Source organism: Leuresthes tenuis, unplaced genomic scaffold (assembly GCF_036924035.1).
Source record: "Leuresthes tenuis unplaced genomic scaffold, fLeuTen1.0.hap1 SCAF_1, whole genome shotgun sequence".
In the NCBI taxonomy this organism is placed as follows: Eukaryota; Metazoa; Chordata; class Actinopteri; order Atheriniformes; family Atherinopsidae; genus Leuresthes; species Leuresthes tenuis.
Genome location: NW_027325355.1, coordinates 44162892 through 44179620, shown reverse-complemented (window position 1 = coordinate 44179620; position 16729 = coordinate 44162892). Strand labels below are relative to the sequence as shown.

At 53.8% G+C, this 16729-nt stretch overlaps 1 non-coding gene and 15 pseudogenes across 1 annotated transcript; all 16 read right to left on the bottom strand.

Annotated features, from left to right (window-relative positions):
• Positions 1–10253: 10253 nt before the first annotated feature.
• Positions 10254–10372, bottom strand: LOC140319674 (5S ribosomal RNA; annotated as a pseudogene).
• A 269-nt stretch (positions 10373–10641) lies between these two features.
• On the bottom strand, positions 10642–10760 carry LOC140276548 (5S ribosomal RNA; annotated as a pseudogene).
• A 269-nt stretch (positions 10761–11029) lies between these two features.
• On the bottom strand, positions 11030–11148 carry LOC140296271 (5S ribosomal RNA; annotated as a pseudogene).
• A 269-nt stretch (positions 11149–11417) lies between these two features.
• LOC140295236 (5S ribosomal RNA) lies at positions 11418–11536 on the bottom strand (annotated as a pseudogene).
• A 272-nt stretch (positions 11537–11808) lies between these two features.
• LOC140297726 (5S ribosomal RNA) lies at positions 11809–11927 on the bottom strand. Its single transcript, XR_011913437.1, has one exon. It is a non-coding gene; the product is annotated as a 5S ribosomal RNA (ribosomal RNA).
• A 269-nt stretch (positions 11928–12196) lies between these two features.
• On the bottom strand, positions 12197–12315 carry LOC140312842 (5S ribosomal RNA; annotated as a pseudogene).
• A 269-nt stretch (positions 12316–12584) lies between these two features.
• On the bottom strand, positions 12585–12703 carry LOC140299347 (5S ribosomal RNA; annotated as a pseudogene).
• Positions 12704–12972: 269 nt separating this feature from the next.
• On the bottom strand, positions 12973–13091 carry LOC140284249 (5S ribosomal RNA; annotated as a pseudogene).
• Positions 13092–13360: 269 nt separating this feature from the next.
• Positions 13361–13479, bottom strand: LOC140300718 (5S ribosomal RNA; annotated as a pseudogene).
• A 269-nt stretch (positions 13480–13748) lies between these two features.
• Positions 13749–13872, bottom strand: LOC140289243 (5S ribosomal RNA; annotated as a pseudogene).
• A 660-nt stretch (positions 13873–14532) lies between these two features.
• LOC140295249 (5S ribosomal RNA) lies at positions 14533–14651 on the bottom strand (annotated as a pseudogene).
• A 269-nt stretch (positions 14652–14920) lies between these two features.
• Positions 14921–15039, bottom strand: LOC140290098 (5S ribosomal RNA; annotated as a pseudogene).
• Positions 15040–15308: 269 nt separating this feature from the next.
• Positions 15309–15427, bottom strand: LOC140300946 (5S ribosomal RNA; annotated as a pseudogene).
• A 269-nt stretch (positions 15428–15696) lies between these two features.
• LOC140292864 (5S ribosomal RNA) lies at positions 15697–15815 on the bottom strand (annotated as a pseudogene).
• A 269-nt stretch (positions 15816–16084) lies between these two features.
• Positions 16085–16203, bottom strand: LOC140292822 (5S ribosomal RNA; annotated as a pseudogene).
• Positions 16204–16472: 269 nt separating this feature from the next.
• LOC140319620 (5S ribosomal RNA) lies at positions 16473–16591 on the bottom strand (annotated as a pseudogene).
• Between the last annotated feature and the right edge of the window lie 138 nt (positions 16592–16729).

Genomic DNA, 16729 nt, shown 5'->3' with positions numbered 1-16729 from the left:
CTGTCGCCTGGCCTGCCTGTGCTTCTCCCATTGGGGGGGCGGCGTTGCCTCTCCCCACTCCTCGCGACTTCACCCACCTGTGGGCACGTCTTGACTGCCAGGGCTCTTGGCCAGGGGCACTGAGGCAGGCGCTGACCCACTGCATGGCTGTCTGGGGCGCTTGGCCCTCCCGGGTATTGGGTGGGGCCTCTGCCGGGGGGTTTTGGGGCGCTCGGGCTCCTGGGGCCGGGTCCGGTGCACGGCCCATGTCTGGGCTGCTGGGGCCTGGTGGGGTCGGTGGGCTGTTGCCCCTGGCTCCCGGGCGCCTCTGCCCTATGCTTATGGGGGCTCTGTCCGGGGGCTTCCACTGCTGTCTTCTGGGTGGATGCGTGGTTGTCCCTGCGGTGGGTATCCTGGGTTCTGTGCTCCGTGGGGGCTGCTGGTGGCCTGGGTCTTGTGGGCCTCTCTGCCTGTTTCTGATTGCTTGGGGGGGCTGTGGATTGTGGCCGTGTACACTTATACACTCATAAGTAAGAACGGTTATCATGTAGGTCCTGTGCCATGGGTGTTGCATGTTCTCACACACACACACACAATACACATTCATTAGTCCAGTAGCAGTTGATGTATTACCATGTCGCCTCAGGTCATCTATATGCACAGTTGTGTTGTATGCGATTGCCACTACTTGTGCTTGTTTTTGTTTGTTTGTGTGTTTGTTTTTTCTCTGCTTGTTTGCATGGTCCTCGCAGTGTTATGTATCGCAAAGAAAACTATTCTCATGACCTGGAAAGCGAAAAACAGTCTGTGTATTAAGCAGTTTAGAAATGTTATTTTAGATTATATTAGCATGGAAACAATGTCTGCCTCCTCAAAACATCAATTGGCTGAATTTCATTCTCTCTGGTCCCCGCTGATTAGCTTTATCACATAGTGGTGGTGGTGGGTTGCTGTCCCGTCGCTCTGGGCGGTTGGGTGTGTGCTGGGGGGGGCTGTGTGGCTTTGGGCGTCTGGTGGTCTCTCGGGTCGTGGGGACCGGGTTGGTCATTGCTGGGGGGGACTGTGTGTCGGGCTTGGAGGGCAGTTTTGGGGGCTTGCGGGTGGGGATGTCTTGCTGTGTGGGGCGGGGTCCCTTAGGGGCCTTGGGGTGGTGGCTGCTGGCTCTGTACCGGGTGGCTGGGCCGCTCTGGCGTGGGTGGTGGTGCTGGGCCTGGGCCCTGGTGGCTGGGCGCTGCCTTGCGCCCGGGGGGGCTGGGTTGCCCTGGACATGCCACAGTATGGGTGGGTTGGTGCAGGTCCTGGTGCCAGGCTTGTTGCTCTGGGACCTCCAGGGTATCCGCAGGTGGTTGTTTTCTTTAGGGTGTTGGGGCATGCGGTGGGGGGGTGCTTTTCCTCTGTTGAGGGGGGGGCCTGGGTGATGGTGGGTCTCAGGCCCGGGCTGCTGCGTCTGGTGTGACCGGGTGGTTTGTTTGTTTTTTTGTAGAGGTCCTCCGGGGTGGGATGGGGTTGGGTTGAGTGGGGTTGGGCGGGGTGGGTACCTTCTGGGGGTACAGTAGCTCCCGGAATATGGTCACTGCAAGCCCCGAGCCTGGTGGACATCAGGCCCTCCTGCCCTGTGCTGGGTCCCAGGTAGCGGGGGTGCCTATTGCTGCCAGTCCCTGGCTGCCCTCTCCGGGGGAGAGTAGCTCTCCCGGTGTATATCCCCATACCCTCTCCCTTTTGGCTCCTGTACACAGCACACACTCACCCATGAAGGGTTTTGGGGGGCGTGTGTGTTCTGTGGGGTGTAGTGGATGGGGCCACGTAGGTGGTCCCCTTGGCTGCACTCTGCAGTTCCCCGCCCCTGTTTTAATTACACCTTAGACATCACTACTTATCAAACACACACACACACATTAGGTCTTGGGGGGTGGTTGCACTGAGTGGCATCTGGTGGACGGGGCTCTTTGGGTATGTAGGCTGCCCAGAGGGCCGCGCTCCCAGTTCTACAAGGTTGGCTGCCCCTCAATTTTAATCGCTCACTATTAGAAAATATTGAAGAGCCAGAAGGGTGAGGGGAGGGGTCTTCTCACACCCCTGCTTCCTGGTTGCTGCTCGGGAAGGAGTGGCCAGCAGGAATTAATTATTCTGCTGGTTCAGGGTCTGTGGTGGCTGGGGGGCTGCTGGCCCCATGGTGTGCCCACTGTGCTAGACCCCAGCGGAGTCAAGGGAGGGATGACGTGTGGATGTATGGGACGTGAAAGTGTGTGTGGTGATGATTGGGCCTGGGTCTGGGACTTGCTGTCGCCTGGCCTGCCTGTGCTTCTCCCAATGGGGGGGCGGCGTTGCCTCTCCCCACTCCTCGCGACTTCACCCACCTGTGGGCACGTCTTGACTGCCAGGGCTCTTGGCCAGGGGCACTGAGGCAGGCGCTGACCCACTGCATGGCTGTCTGGGGCGCTTGGCCCTCCCGGGTATTGGGTGGGGCCTCTGCCGGGGGGTTTTGGGGCGCTCGGGCTCCTGGGGCCGGGTCCGGTGCACGGCCCATGTCTGGGCTGCTGGGGCCTGGTGGGGTCGGTGGGCTGTTGCCCCTGGCTCCCGGGCGCCTCTGCCCTATGCTTATGGGGGCTCTGTCCGGGGGCTTCCACTGCTGTCTTCTGGGTGGATGCGTGGTTGTCCCTGCGGTGGGTATCCTGGGTTCTGTGCTCCGTGGGGGCTGCTGGTGGCCTGGGTCTTGTGGGCCTCTCTGCCTGTTTCTGATTGCTTGGGGGGGCTGTGGATTGTGGCCGTGTACACTTATACACTCATAAGTAAGAACGGTTATCATGTAGGTCCTGTGCCATGGGTGTTGCATGTTCTCACACACACACACACAATACACATTCATTAGTCCAGTAGCAGTTGATGTATTACCATGTCGCCTCAGGTCATCTATATGCACAGTTGTGTTGTATGCGATTGCCACTACTTGTGTTTGTTTTTGTTTGTTTGTGTGTTTGTTTTTTCTCTGCTTGTTTGCATGGTCCTCGCAGTGTTATGTATCGCAAAGAAAACTATTCTCATGACCTGGAAAGCGAAAAACAGTCTGTGTATTAAGCAGTTTAGAAATGTTATTTTAGATTATATTAGCATGGAAACAATGTCTGCCTCCTCAAAACATCAATTGGCTGAATTTCATTCTCTCTGGTCCCCGCTGATTAGCTTTATCACATAGTGGTGGTGGTGGGTTGCTGTCCCGTCGCTCTGGGCGGTTGGGTGTGTGCTGGGGGGGGCTGTGTGGCTTTGGGCGTCTGGTGGTCTCTCGGGTCGTGGGGACCGGGTTGGTCATTGCTGGGGGGGACTGTGTGTCGGGCTTGGAGGGCAGTTTTGGGGGCTTGCGGGTGGGGATGTCTTGCTGTGTGGGGCGGGGTCCCTTAGGGGCCTTGGGGTGGTGGCTGCTGGCTCTGTACCGGGTGGCTGGGCCGCTCTGGCGTGGGTGGTGGTGCTGGGCCTGGGCCCTGGTGGCTGGGCGCTGCCTTGCGCCCGGGGGGGCTGGGTTGCCCTGGACATGCCACAGTATGGGTGGGTTGGTGCAGGTCCTGGTGCCAGGCTTGTTGCTCTGGGACCTCCAGGGTATCCGCAGGTGGTTGTTTTCTTTAGGGTGTTGGGGCGTGCGGTGGGGGGGTGCTTTTCCTCTGTTGAGGGGGGGGCCTGGGTGATGGTGGGTCTCAGGCCCGGGCTGCTGCGTCTGGTGTGACCGGGTGGTTTGTTTGTTTTTTTGTAGAGGTCCTCCGGGGTGGGATGGGGTTGGGTTGAGTGGGGTTGGGCGGGGTGGGTACCTTCTGGGGGTACAGTAGCTCCCGGAATATGGTCGCTGCAAGCCCCGAGCCTGGTGGACATCAGGCCCTCCTGCCCTGTGCTGGGTCCCAGGTAACGGGGGTGCCTATTGCAGCCAGGCCCTTGCAGCCCTCTCCGGGGGAGAGTAGCCCCCCCGGTGTATATCCCCATACCCTCTCCCTTTTGGCTCCTGTACACAGCACACACTCACACATGAAGGGTTTTGGGGGGCGTGTGTGTTCTGTGGGGTGTAGTGGATGGGGCCACGTAGGTGGTCCCCTTGGCTGCACTCTGCAGTTCCCCGCCCCTGTTTTAATTACACCTTAGACATCACTACTTATCAAACACACAAAAACACATTAGGTCTTGGGGGGTGGTTGCACTGAGTGGCATCTGGTGGACGGGGCTCTTTGGGTATGTAGGCTGCCCAGAGGGCCGCGCTCCCAGTTCTACAAGGTTGGCTGCCCCTCAATTTTAATCGCTCACTATTAGAAAATATTGAAGAGCCAGAAGGGTGAGGGGAGGGGTCTTCTCACACCCCTGCTTCCTGGTTGCTGCTCGGGAAGGAGTGGCCAGGAGGAATTAATTATTCTGCTGGTTCAGGGTCTGTGGTGGCTGGGGGGCTGCTGGCCCCATGGTGTGCCCACTGTGCTAGACCCCAGCGGAGTCAAGGGAGGGATGACGTGTGGATGTATGGGACGTGAAAGTGTGTGTGGTGATGATTGGGCCTGGGTCTGGGACTTGCTGTCGCCTGGCCTGCCTGTGCTTCTCCCAATGGGGGGGCGGCGTTGCCTCTCCCCACTCCTCGCGACTTCACCCACCTGTGGGCACGTCTTGACTGCCAGGGCTCTTGGCCAGGGGCACTGAGGCAGGCGCTGACCCACTGCATGGCTGTCTGGGGCGCTTGGCCCTCACGGGTATTGGGTGGGGCCTCTGCCGGGGGGTTTTGGGGCGCTCGGGCTCCTGGGGCCGGGTCCGGTGCACGGCCCATGTCTGGGCGGCTGGGGCCTGGTGGGGTCGGTGGGCTGTTGCCCCTGGCTCCCGGGCGCCTCTGCCCTATGCTTATGGGGGCTCTGTCCGGGGGCTTCCACTGCTGTCTTCTGGGTGGATGCGTGGTTGTCCCTGCGGTGGGTATCCTGGGTTCTGTGCTCCGTGGGGGCTGCTGGTGGCCTGAGTCTTGTGGGCCTCTCTGCCTGTTTCTGATTGCTTGGGGGGGGGCTGTGGATTGTGGCCGTGTACACTTATACACTCATAAGTAAGAACAGTTATCATGTAGGTCCTGTGCCATGGGTGTTGCATGTTCTCACACACACACACACACACACAATACACATTCATTAGTGCAGTAGCAGTTGATGTATTACCATGTCGCCTCAGGTCATCTATATGCACAGTTGTGTTGTATGCGATTGCCACTACTTGTGCTTGTTTTTGTTTGTTTGTGTGTTTGTTTTTTCTCTGCTTGTTTGCATGGTCCTCGCAGTGTTATGTATCGCAAAGAAAACTATTCTCATGACCTGGAAAGCGAAAAACAGTCTGTGTATTAAGCAGTTTAGAAATGTTATTTTAGATTATATTAGCATGGAAACAATGTCTGCCTCCTCAAAACATCAATTGGCTGAATTTCATTCTCTCTGGTCCCCGCTGATTAGCTTTATCACATAGTGGTGGTGGTGGGTTGCTGTCCCGTCGCTCTGGGCGGTTGGGTGTGTGCTGGGGGGGGCTGTGTGGCTTTGGGCGTCTGGTGGTCTCTCGGGTCGTGGGGACCGGGTTGGTCATTGCTGGGGGGGACTGTGTGTCGGGCTTGGAGGGCAGTTTTGGGGGCTTGCGGGTGGGGCTGTCTTGCTGTGTGGGGCGGGGTCCCTTAGGGGCCTTGGGGTGGTGGCTGCTGGCTCTGTACCGGGTGGCCGGGCCGCTCTGGCGTGGGTAGTAGTGCTGGGCCTGGGACCTGGTGGCTGGGCGCTGCCTTGCGCCCGGGGGGGCTGGGTTGCCCTGGACATGCCACAGTATGGGTGGGTTAGTGCAGGTCCTGGTGCCAGGCTTGTTGCTCTGGGACCTCCAGGGTGTCCGCAGGTGGTTGTTTTCTTTAGGGTGTTGGGGCGTGCGGTGGGGGGGTTGCTTTTCCCCTGATGGGGGGGGGCCAGGGTGATGGTGGGTCTCAGGCCCGGGCTGCTGCGTCTGGTGTGACCGGGTGGTTTGTTTGTTGTTGTTTGTGTGTTTGTTTGTAGAGGTCCTCCGGGGTGGGGTGGGGTTGGGTTGAGTGGGGTGGGGCGGGGTGGGTACCTTCTGGGGGTACAGTAGCTCCCGGAATATGGTCGCTGCAAGCCCCGAGCCTGGTGGACATCAGGCCCTCCTGCCCTGTGCTGGGTCCCAGGTAGCGGGGGTGCCTATTGCTGCCAGTCCCTGGCTGCCCTCTCCGGGGGAGAGTAGCTCTCCCGGTGTATATCCCCATACCCTCTCCCTTTTGGCTCCTGTACACAGCACACACTCACACATGAAGGGTTTTGGGGGGCGTGTGTGTTCTGTGGGGTGTAGTGGATGGGGCCACGTAGGTGGTCCCCTTGGCTGCACTCTGCAGTTCCCCGCCCCTGTTTTAATTACACCTTAGACATCACTACTTATCAAACACACACACACACATTAGGTCTTGGGGGGTGGTTGCACTGAGTGGCATCTGGTGGACGGGGCTCTTTGGGTATGTAGGCTGCCCAGAGGGCCGCGCTCCCAGTTCTACAAGGTTGGCTGCCCCTCAATTTTAATCGCTCACTATTAGAAAATATTGAAGAGCCAGAAGGGTGAGGGGAGGGGTCTTCTCACACCCCTGCTTCCTGGTTGCTGCTCGGGAAGGAGTGGCCAGCAGGAATTAATTATTCTGCTGGTTCAGGGTCTGTGGTGGCTGGGGGGCTGCTGGCCCCATGGTGTGCCCACTGTGCTAGACCCCAGCGGAGTCAAGGGAGGGATGACGTGGTGATGTATGGGACGTGAAAGTGTGTGTGGTGATGATTGGGCCTGGGTCTGGGACTTGCTGTCGCCTGGCCTGCCTGTGCTTCTCCCAATGGGGGGGCGGCGTTGCCTCTCCCCACTCCTCGCGACTTCACCCACCTGTGGGCACGTCTTGACTGCCAGGGCTCTTGGCCAGGGGCACTGAGGCAGGCGCTGACCCACTGCATGGCTGTCTGGGGCGCTTGGCCCTCCCGGGTATTGGGTGGGGCCTCTGCCGGGGGGTTTTGGGGCGCTCGGGCTCCTGGGGCCGGGTCCGGTGCACGGCCCATGTCTGGGCTGCTGGGGCCTGGTGGGGTCGGTGGGCTGTTTCCCCTGGCTCCCGGGCGCCTCTGCCCTATGCTTATGGGGGCTCTGTCCGGGGGCTTCCACTGCTGTCTTCTGGGTGGATGCGTGGTTGTCCCTGCGGTGGGTATCCTGGGTTCTGTGCTCCGTGGGGGCTGCTGGTGGCCTGGGTCTTGTGGGCCTCTCTGCCTGTTTCTGATTGCTTGGGGGGGCTGTGGATTGTGGCCGTGTACACTTATACACTCATAAGTAAGAACGGTTATCATGTAGGTCCTGTGCCATGGGTGTTGCATGTTCTCACACACACACACACAATACACATTCATTAGTCCAGTAGCAGTTGATGTATTACCATGTCGCCTCAGGTCATCTATATGCACAGTTGTGTTGTATGCGATTGCCACTACTTGTGCTTGTTTTTGTTTGTTTGTGTGTTTGTTTTTTCTCTGCTTGTTTGCATGGTCCTCGCAGTGTTATGTATCGCAAAGAAAACTATTCTCATGACCTGGAAAGCGAAAAACAGTCTGTGTATTAAGCAGTTTAGAAATGTTATTTTAGATTATATTAGCATGGAAACAATGTCTGCCTCCTCAAAACATCAATTGGCTGAATTTCATTCTCTCTGGTCCCCGCTGATTAGCTTTATCACATAGTGGTGGTGGTGGGTTGCTGTCCCGTCGCTCTGGGCGGTTGGGTGTGTGCTGGGGGGGGCTGTGTGGCTTTGGGCGTCTGGTGGTCTCTCGGGTCGTGGGGACCGGGTTGGTCATTGCTGGGGGGGACTGTGTGTCGGGCTTGGAGGGCAGTTTTGGGGGCTTGCGGGTGGGGATGTCTTGCTGTGTGGGGCGGGGTCCCTTAGGGGCCTTGGGGTGGTGGCTGCTGGCTCTGTACCGGGTGGCTGGGCCGCTCTGGCGTGGGTGGTGGTGCTGGGCCTGGGCCCTGGTGGCTGGGCGCTGCCTTGCGCCCGGGGGGGCTGGGTTGCCCTGGACATGCCACAGTATGGGTGGGTTGGTGCAGGTCCTGGTGCCAGGCTTGTTGCTCTGGGACCTCCAGGGTATCCGCAGGTGGTTGTTTTCTTTAGGCTGTTGGGGCGTGCGGTGGGGGGGTGCTTTTCCTCTGTTGAGGGGGGGGCCTGGGTGATGGTGGGTCTCAGGCCCGGGCTGCTGCGTCTGGTGTGACCGGGTGGTTTGTTTGTTTTTTTGTAGAGGTCCTCCGGGGTGGGATGGGGTTGGGTTGAGTGGGGTTGGGCGGGGTGGGTACCTTCTGGGGGTACAGTAGCTCCCGGAATATGGTCGCTGCAAGCCCCGAGCCTGGTGGACATCAGGCCCTCCTGCCCTGTGCTGGGTCCCAGGTAGCGGGGGTGCCTATTGCAGCAAGGCCCTGGCAGCCCTCTCCGGGGGAGAGTAGCTCCCCCGGTGTATATCCCCATACCCTCTCCCTTTTGGCTCCTGTACACAGCACACACTCACACATGAAGGGTTTTGGGGGGCGTGTGTGTTCTGTGGGGTGTAGTGGATGGGACCACGTAGGTGGTCCCCTTGGCTGCACTCTGCAGTTCCCCGCCCCTGTTTTAATTACACCTTAGACATCACTACTTATCAAACACACACACACACATTAGGTCTTGGGGGGTGGTTGCACTGAGTGGCATCTGGTGGACGGGGCTCTTTGGGTATGTAGGCTGCCCAGAGGGCCGCGCTCCCAGTTCTACAAGGTTGGCTGCCCCTCAATTTTAATCGCTCACTATTAGAAAATATTGAAGAGCCAGAAGGGTGAGGGGAGGGGTCTTCTCACACCCCTACTTCCTGGTTGCTGCTCGGGAAGGAGTGGCCAGGAGGAATTAATTATTCTGCTGGTTCAGGGTCTGTGGTGGCTGGGGGGCTGCTGGCCCCATGGTGTGCCCACTGTGCTAGACCCCAGCGGAGTCAAGGGAGGGATGACGTGTGGATGTGTGGATGTATGGGACGTGAAAGTGTGTGTGGTGATGATTGGGCCTGGGTCTGGGACTTGCTGTCGCCTGGCCTGCCTGTGCTTCTCCCAATGGGGGGGCGGCGTTGCCTCTCCCCACTCCTCGCGACTTCACCCACCTGTGGGCACGTCTTGACTGCCAGGGCTCTTGGCCAGGGGCACTGGGGCAGGCGCTGACCCACTGCGTGGCTGTCTGGGGCGCTTGGCCCTCCCGGGTATTGGGTGGGGCCTCTGCCGGGGGGTTTTGGGGCGCTCGGGCTCCTGGGGCCGGGTCCGGTGCACGGCCCATGTCTGGGCGGCTGGGGCCTGGTGGGGTCGGTGGGCTGTTGCCCCTGGCTCCCGGGCGCCTCTGCCCTATGCTTATGGGGGCTCTGTCCGGGGGCTTCCACTGCTGTCTTCTGGGTGGATGCGTGGTTGTAAGTAAGAACGGTTATCATGTAGGTCCTGTGCCATGGGTGTTGCATGTTCTCACACACACACACACACACACACACACAATACACATTCATTAGTCCAGTAGCAGTTGATGTATTACCATGTCGCCTCAGGTCATCTATATGCACAGTTGTGTTGTATGCGATTGCCACTACTTGTGCTTGTTTTTGTTTGTTTGTGTGTTTGTTTTTTCTCTGCTTGTTTGCATGGTCCTCGCAGTGTTATGTATCGCAAAGAAAACTATTCTCATGAACTGGAAAGCGAAAAACAGTCTGTGTATTAACCTGTTTAGAAATGTTCTTTTAGATTATATTAGCATGGGAACAATGTCTGCCTCCTTAAAACATCAATTGGCTGAATTTCATTCTCTCTGGTCCCCGCTGATTAACTGTGTGGCTTCGGGCGTCTGGTGGTCTCTCGGGTCGTGGGGACCGGGTTGGTCATTGCTGGGGGGGACTGTGTGTCGGGCTTGGAGGGCAGTTTTGGGGGCTTGCAGGTGGGGCTGTCTTGCGGTGTGGGGCGGGGTCCCTTAGGGGCCTTGGGGTGGTGGCTGCTAAGTACTGGAATCATACACTTCCTCTATGTAACCAGATAATTGCAGAGAAAGGCTGATGTGTAGTGGGCATATCATCTTCTCTGATGTGATCATTCTCTCCAGCTGAAACTGAGACTCTCAGATCACTTCGTGTCTGCCAACAAAGCAGCAGCAGCTGAAGATGACCAACTTCCTCATGTGTCACAGGGTGATCAGACGTTGCAACAAAAGACATGCAGGTGGTCAAGAGAAGACAAAAAGCTTATAGCACCTGGTATTCCCAAGCGGTCTCCCATTTAAGTACTAACCAGGCCCAACACTGCTTGGCTTCTGAGATCAGACGAGGTCAGACATATTCAGGGTGGTTTGGCCGTAAGCAACAATCTCTGTGACAAATGTGCATTATATAGGTACTGGAATCATACGGTCCCTCTATGTAACCAGATAATTGCAGAAAAAAGATGACTTGTAGTGGGCACATCTTCTTCCCTGACGTGATTATTCTCTGCAGCTGAAACTGAGACTCTCAGATCACTTCGTGTCTGCCAACAAAGCAGCAGCAGCTGAAAATGACCACCTTTCTCATGTGTCACAGGGTGATCAGACGTTGCAACAAAAGACATGCAGGTGGTCGAGAGAAGAGAAAAAGCTTACAGCACCTGGTATTCCCAAGAGGTCTTCCATCCAAATACTAACCACGCCCAACCCTCCTTGGCTTCCGAGATCAGACGAGGTCGGGCATGTTCAGGGTGGTGTGGCCGTAAGCAACAATGTCTCTGACAAATGTGCATTATATAGGTACTGGAATCATACGGTTCCTCTATGCAACCAGATCATTTCCGAGAAAGGCTGATGTGTAGTGGTAACATCTTCTTCCCTGACGTGATTATTCTCTGCAGCTGAAACTGAGACTCTCAGATCACTTTGTGTCTGCCAACAAAGCAGCAGTAGCTGAAGATAACCAACTTCCTCATGTGTCACAGGGTGATCAGACGTTGCAACAAAAGACATGCAGGTGGTAGAGAGAAGAGAAAAAGCTTAAGGCACCTGGTATTCCCAAGCGGTCTACCATTCAAGTACTAACCAGGCCAAAACCTGCTTGGCTTCCGAGATCAGACGTGGTCAGGCATTTTCAGGGTGGTGTGGCCATAATTAACCATAACTTTGACAAATGTGCATTATAAAGGTACTGGAATCATACAGTTCCTCTATGCACCCAGATAATTGCAGAGAAAGGCTGATGTGTAGCGGGCATATCATCTTCTCTGATGTGATCATTCTCTGCAACTGAAACTGAGACTCTCAGATCACATTGTGTCAGCCAACAAAGCAGCAGCAGCTGAAGATGACCAACTTCCTCATGTGTCACAGGGTGATCAGACGTTGCAACAAAAGACATGCAGGTTGTAGAGAGAAGAGAAAACGCTTACGGCACCTGTTATTCCAAAGCAGTCTCCCATCCAAGTACTAAGGAGGCTCAACCCTGCTTGGCTTCCGAGATCAGACGAGGTCGGGCATGTTCAGGGTGGTGTGGCCGTAAGGAACAATTTCTGTGACAAATGTGCATTATATAGGTACTGGAATCATACGGTTCCTCTATGTAACCAGATAATTGCCGAGAAAGGCTGACTTGTTATGGGCACATCTTCTTCCCTGATGTGATTATTCTCTGCAGCTGAAATTGAGACTATCAGATCACTTCGTGTCTGCCAACAAAGAAGCAGCAGCAGCTGAAGATGACCAACTTCCTCATGTGTCACAGGAGGATCAGACGTTGCCACAAAAGACATTCAGGTGGTCCAGAGAAGAGATAAAGCTTACAGCACCTGGTATTCCCAAGCGGTCTCCCATTTAAGTACTAACCAAGCCCAACCCTCCTTGGCTTCCGAGATCAGACGAGATCGGGCATGTTCAGGGTGGTGTGGCCGTAAGCAACATGGTCTGTGACAAATGTGCATTATATAGGTACTGGAATCATACGGTTCCTCTATGTAACCAGATAATTGCCGAGAAAGGCTGACTTGTAGTGGGCACATCTTCTTCCCTGATGTGATTATTCTCTGCAGCTGAAACTGAGACTCTCAGATCACTTTGTGTCTGCCAACAAAGCAGCAGCAGCTGAAGATGACCAACTTCCTCATGTGTCACAGGGTGATCAGACGTTGCAACAAAAGACATGCAGGTGGTAGAGAGAAGAGAAAAAGCTTACAGCACCTGGTATTCCCAAGCCGTCTCCCATTTAAGTACTAACCAGGCCCAACCCTCCTTGGCTTCCGAGATCAGACGAGGTCGGGCATGTTCAGGGTGGTGTGGCCGTAAGCAACCATAACTGTGACAAATGTGCATTATATAGGTACTGGAATCATACAGTTCCTCTATGTAACCAGATAATTGCCGAGAAAAGCTGATAAGTAGTGGGCACATCTTCTTCCCTGACGTGATTATTCTCTTGAGCTGAAAGTGAGACTCTCAGATCACTTTGTGTCTGCCAACAAAGCAGCAGAAGCTGAAGATGACCAACTTCCTCATGTGTCACAGGGCGATCAGACCTTGCAACAAAATACATGCAGGTGGTAGAGAGTAGAGAAGAAGCTTACAGCACCTGGTATTCCCAAGCGGTCTCCCATCCAAGTACTAACCAGGCCCAACCCTGCTTGGCTTCCGAGATCAGACGAGGTCAGGCATGTTCCGGGTGGTGTGGCCGTAAGTATCAATGTGTCTGACAAATATGCATTATATAAGTACAGGAATCATACGGTTCCTCTATGTAACCAGATAATTGCTGAGAAAGGCTGATGTGTAGTTGGCACATCTTCTTCCCTGACGTGATTATTCTCTTCAGCTGAAACTGAGACTCTCAGATCACTTCGTGTCTTCCAACAAAGCAGCAGCAGCTGAAGATGGCCAACTTTCTCATGTGTCACAGGGTGATCAGACGTTGCAACAAAAGACATGCAGGTTGTAGAGAGAAGAGAATATGCTTACAGCACCTGGTATTCCCAAGCAGTCTCCCATTAAAGTACTAACCAGGCCCAACCCTCCTTGGCTTCCGAGATCAGACGAGGTCGGGCTTATTCAGGGTGGTGTGGCCGTAAGGAACAATTTCTGTGACAAATGTGCATTATATAGGTACTGGAATCATACAATTCCTCTATGTAACCAGATAATTGATGAGAAAGGCTGACTTGTTATGGGCACATCTTCTTCCCTGATGTGATTATTCTCTGCAGCTGAAACTGAGACTCTCAGATCACTTCGTGTCTGCCAACAAAGCAGCAGCAGCTGAAGATGACCAACTTCCTCATGTGTCACAGGGGGATCAGACGTTGCAACAAAAGACATGCAGGTGGTCGAGAGAAGACAAAAAGCTTACAGCTCCTGGTATTCCCAAGCGGTCTCCCATTTAAGTACTAACCAGGCCCAACCCTCCTTGGCTTCCGAGATCAGACGAGGTCGGGCATGTTCAGGGTGGTGTGGCCGTAAGCAACATGGTCTGTGACAAATGTGCATTATATAGGTACTGGAATCATACGGTTCCTCTATGTAACCAGATAATTGCCGAGAAAGGCTGACTTGTAGTGGGCACATCTTCTTCCCTGATGTGATTATTCTCTGCAGCTGAAACTGAGACTCTCAGATCACTTCGTGTCTGCCAACAAAGCAGCAGCAGCTGAAGATGACCACCTTCCTCATGTGTCACAGGGTGATCAGACGTTGCAACAAAAGACATGCAGGTGGTAGAGAAAAGAGAAAAAGCTTACAGCACCTGGTATTCCGAAGCAGTCTCCCACCCAAGTACTAACCAGGCACAACCCCGCTTGGCTTCCGAGATCGGACGAGGTCGGGCATATTATATTCAGGGTGGTGTGGCCGTAAGCGACAATCTCTGTGACAAATGTGCATTATATAGGTACTGGAATCATACGGTTCCTCTATGTAACCAGATAATTGCAGAGAAAGGCTTATGTGTAGTGGGCACATCTTCTTCCCTGACGTGATTATTCTCTGCAGCTGAAACTGAGACTCTCAGATCACTTCGTGTCTGCCAACAAAGCAGCAGAAGCTGAAGATGACCAACTTCCTCATGTGTCACAGGGTGATCAGATGTTGCAACAAAAGACATGCAGGTGGTAGAGAGAAGAGAAAAAGCTTACAGCACCTGGTATTCCCAAGCAGTCTCCCATTGAAGTACAAACCAGACCCAACCCTGCTTGGCTTCCAGGATAAGACAAGGTGGGGCTTATTCAGGGTGGTGTGGCGGTAAGCAACAATATTTGTTACAAATGTGAATTATATAGGTACTGGAATCATACACTTCCTCTATGAAACCAGATAATTGCCGAGAAAGGCTGATGTGTAGTGGGCATATCATCTTCTCTGATGTGATCATTCTCTTCAGCTGAAACTGAGACTCTCAGATCACTTCATGTCTGCCAACAAAGCAGCAGCAGCAGCTGAAGATGACCAACTTCCTCATGTGTCACAGGGCGATCAGACATTGCAACAAAAGACATGCAGGTGGTAGAGAGAAGAGAAAAAGATTACATCACCTGGTATTCCCAAGCAGTCTCCCATCCAAGTACTAACCAGGCCCAAACCTGCTTGGCTTCCGAGATCAGACGAGATAAGACTTATTCAGGGTGGTGTGGCCGTAAGCAACAATGTCTCTGACAAATGTGCATTATATAGGTACTGGAATCATACGGTTCCTCTATGTAACAAGATAATTGCCGAAAAAGGCTGATATATAGTGGGCACATCTTGTTCCCTGACGTGATAATTTTCTCCAGCTGAAAATGAGACTCTAAGATCACTTCGTGTCAGCCAACAAAGCAGCAGCAGCTGAAGATGACCAACTTCCTCATGTGTCACAGGGTGATCAGACGTTGCAACAAAAGACATGCATGTGGTAGAGAGAAGAGAAAAAGCTTACAGCACCTGGTATTCCCAAGCTGTCTCCCATCCAAGTACTAACCAGGCCCAAACCTGCTTGGGTTCTGAGATCAGACGAGGTCAGGCATGTTCCGGGTGGTGTGGCCGTAAGCAGCAATGTCTCTGACAAATGTGCATTATATAGGTACTGGAATCATACGGTTCCTCTATGTAACCAGATAATTGCCGAGAAAGGCTGATGTGTAGCGGGTAAATCATCTTCTCTGATGTGATCATTCTCTGCAACTGAAACTGAGACTCTCAGATCACTTCATGTCTGCCAACAAAGCAGCAGCAGCTGAAGATGACCAACTTCCTCATGTGTCACAGGGTGATCAGACGTTGCAACAAAAGACAAGCAGGTGGTAGAGAGAAGAGAAAAAATTTACAGCACCTGGTATTCCCAAGTGGTCTCCCATCCAAGTACTAACCAGGCCCAACCCTGCTTGGCTTCCGAGATCAGACGAGGTCAGGCATGTTCCGGGTGGTGTGGCCGTAAGCAGCAATGTCTCTGACAAATGTGCATTATATAGGTACTGAAATCATACGGTTCCTCTATGCAACCAGATAATTGCCGAGAAAGGCTGATGTGTAGCGGGTAAATCATCTTCTCTGATGTGATCATTCTCTGCAACTGAAACTGAGACTCTCAGATCACTTCATGTCTGCCAACAAAGCAGCAGCAGCTGAAGATGACCAACTTCCTCATGTGTCACAGGGTGATCAGACGTTGCAACAAAAGACATGCAGGTGGTAGAGAGAAGAGAAAAAATTTAGAGCACTTGGTATTCCCAAGTGGTCTCCCATCCAAGTACTAACCAGGCCCAACCCTGCTTGGCTTCCGAGATCAGACGAGGTCAGGCATGTTCCGGGTGGTGTGGCCGTAAGCAGCAATGTCTCTGACAAATGTGCATTATATAGGTACTGGAATCATACGGTTCCTCTATGCAACCAGATAATTGCCGAGAAAGGCTGATGTGTAGCGGGTAAATCATCTTCTCTGATGTGATCATTCTCTGCAACTGAAACTGAGACTCTCAGATCACTTCATGTCTGCCAACAAAGCAGCAGCAGCTGAAGATGACCAACTTCCTCATGTGTCACAGGGTGATCAGACGTTGCAACAAAAGACATGCAGGTGGTTGAGAGAAGAGAAAAAGCTTACAGCACCTGGTATTCCCAAGCTGTCTCCCATTCAAGTACTAACAAGGCCCAACCCTGCTTGGCTTCCAAGATCAGACGAGGTCGGGCATGTTCAGGGTGGTGTGTCCGTAAGCAACAATGTCTGTGACAAATGTGCATTATATAGGTACTGGAATAATACAGTTCCTCTATGTAACCAGATAATTGCCGAGAAAGGCTAACTTGTAGTGGGCACATCTTCTTCCCTGATGTGATTATTCTCTGCAGCTGAAACTGAGACTCTCAGATCACTTTGTGTCTGCCAACAAAGCAGCAGCAGCTGAAGATGACCAACTTCCTCATGTGTCACAGGGTGATCAGACGTTTCAACAAAAGACATGCAGGTGGTAGAGAGAAGAGAAAAAGCTTACAGCACCTGGTATTCCCAGACAGTCTACCATCCAAGTACTAACCAGGTCCAAACCTGCTTGGCTTCCGAGATCAGATGAGGTCGGGCATATTCAGGGTGGTGTGGCCGTAAGTAACCATAACTGTGACAAATGTGCATTATATAGGTACTGGAATCATACAGTTCATTTATGTAACCAGATAATTGCAGAGAAAGGCTGACTTGTAGTGGGCACATCTTCTTCCCTGATGTGATAATTCTCTGCAGCTGAA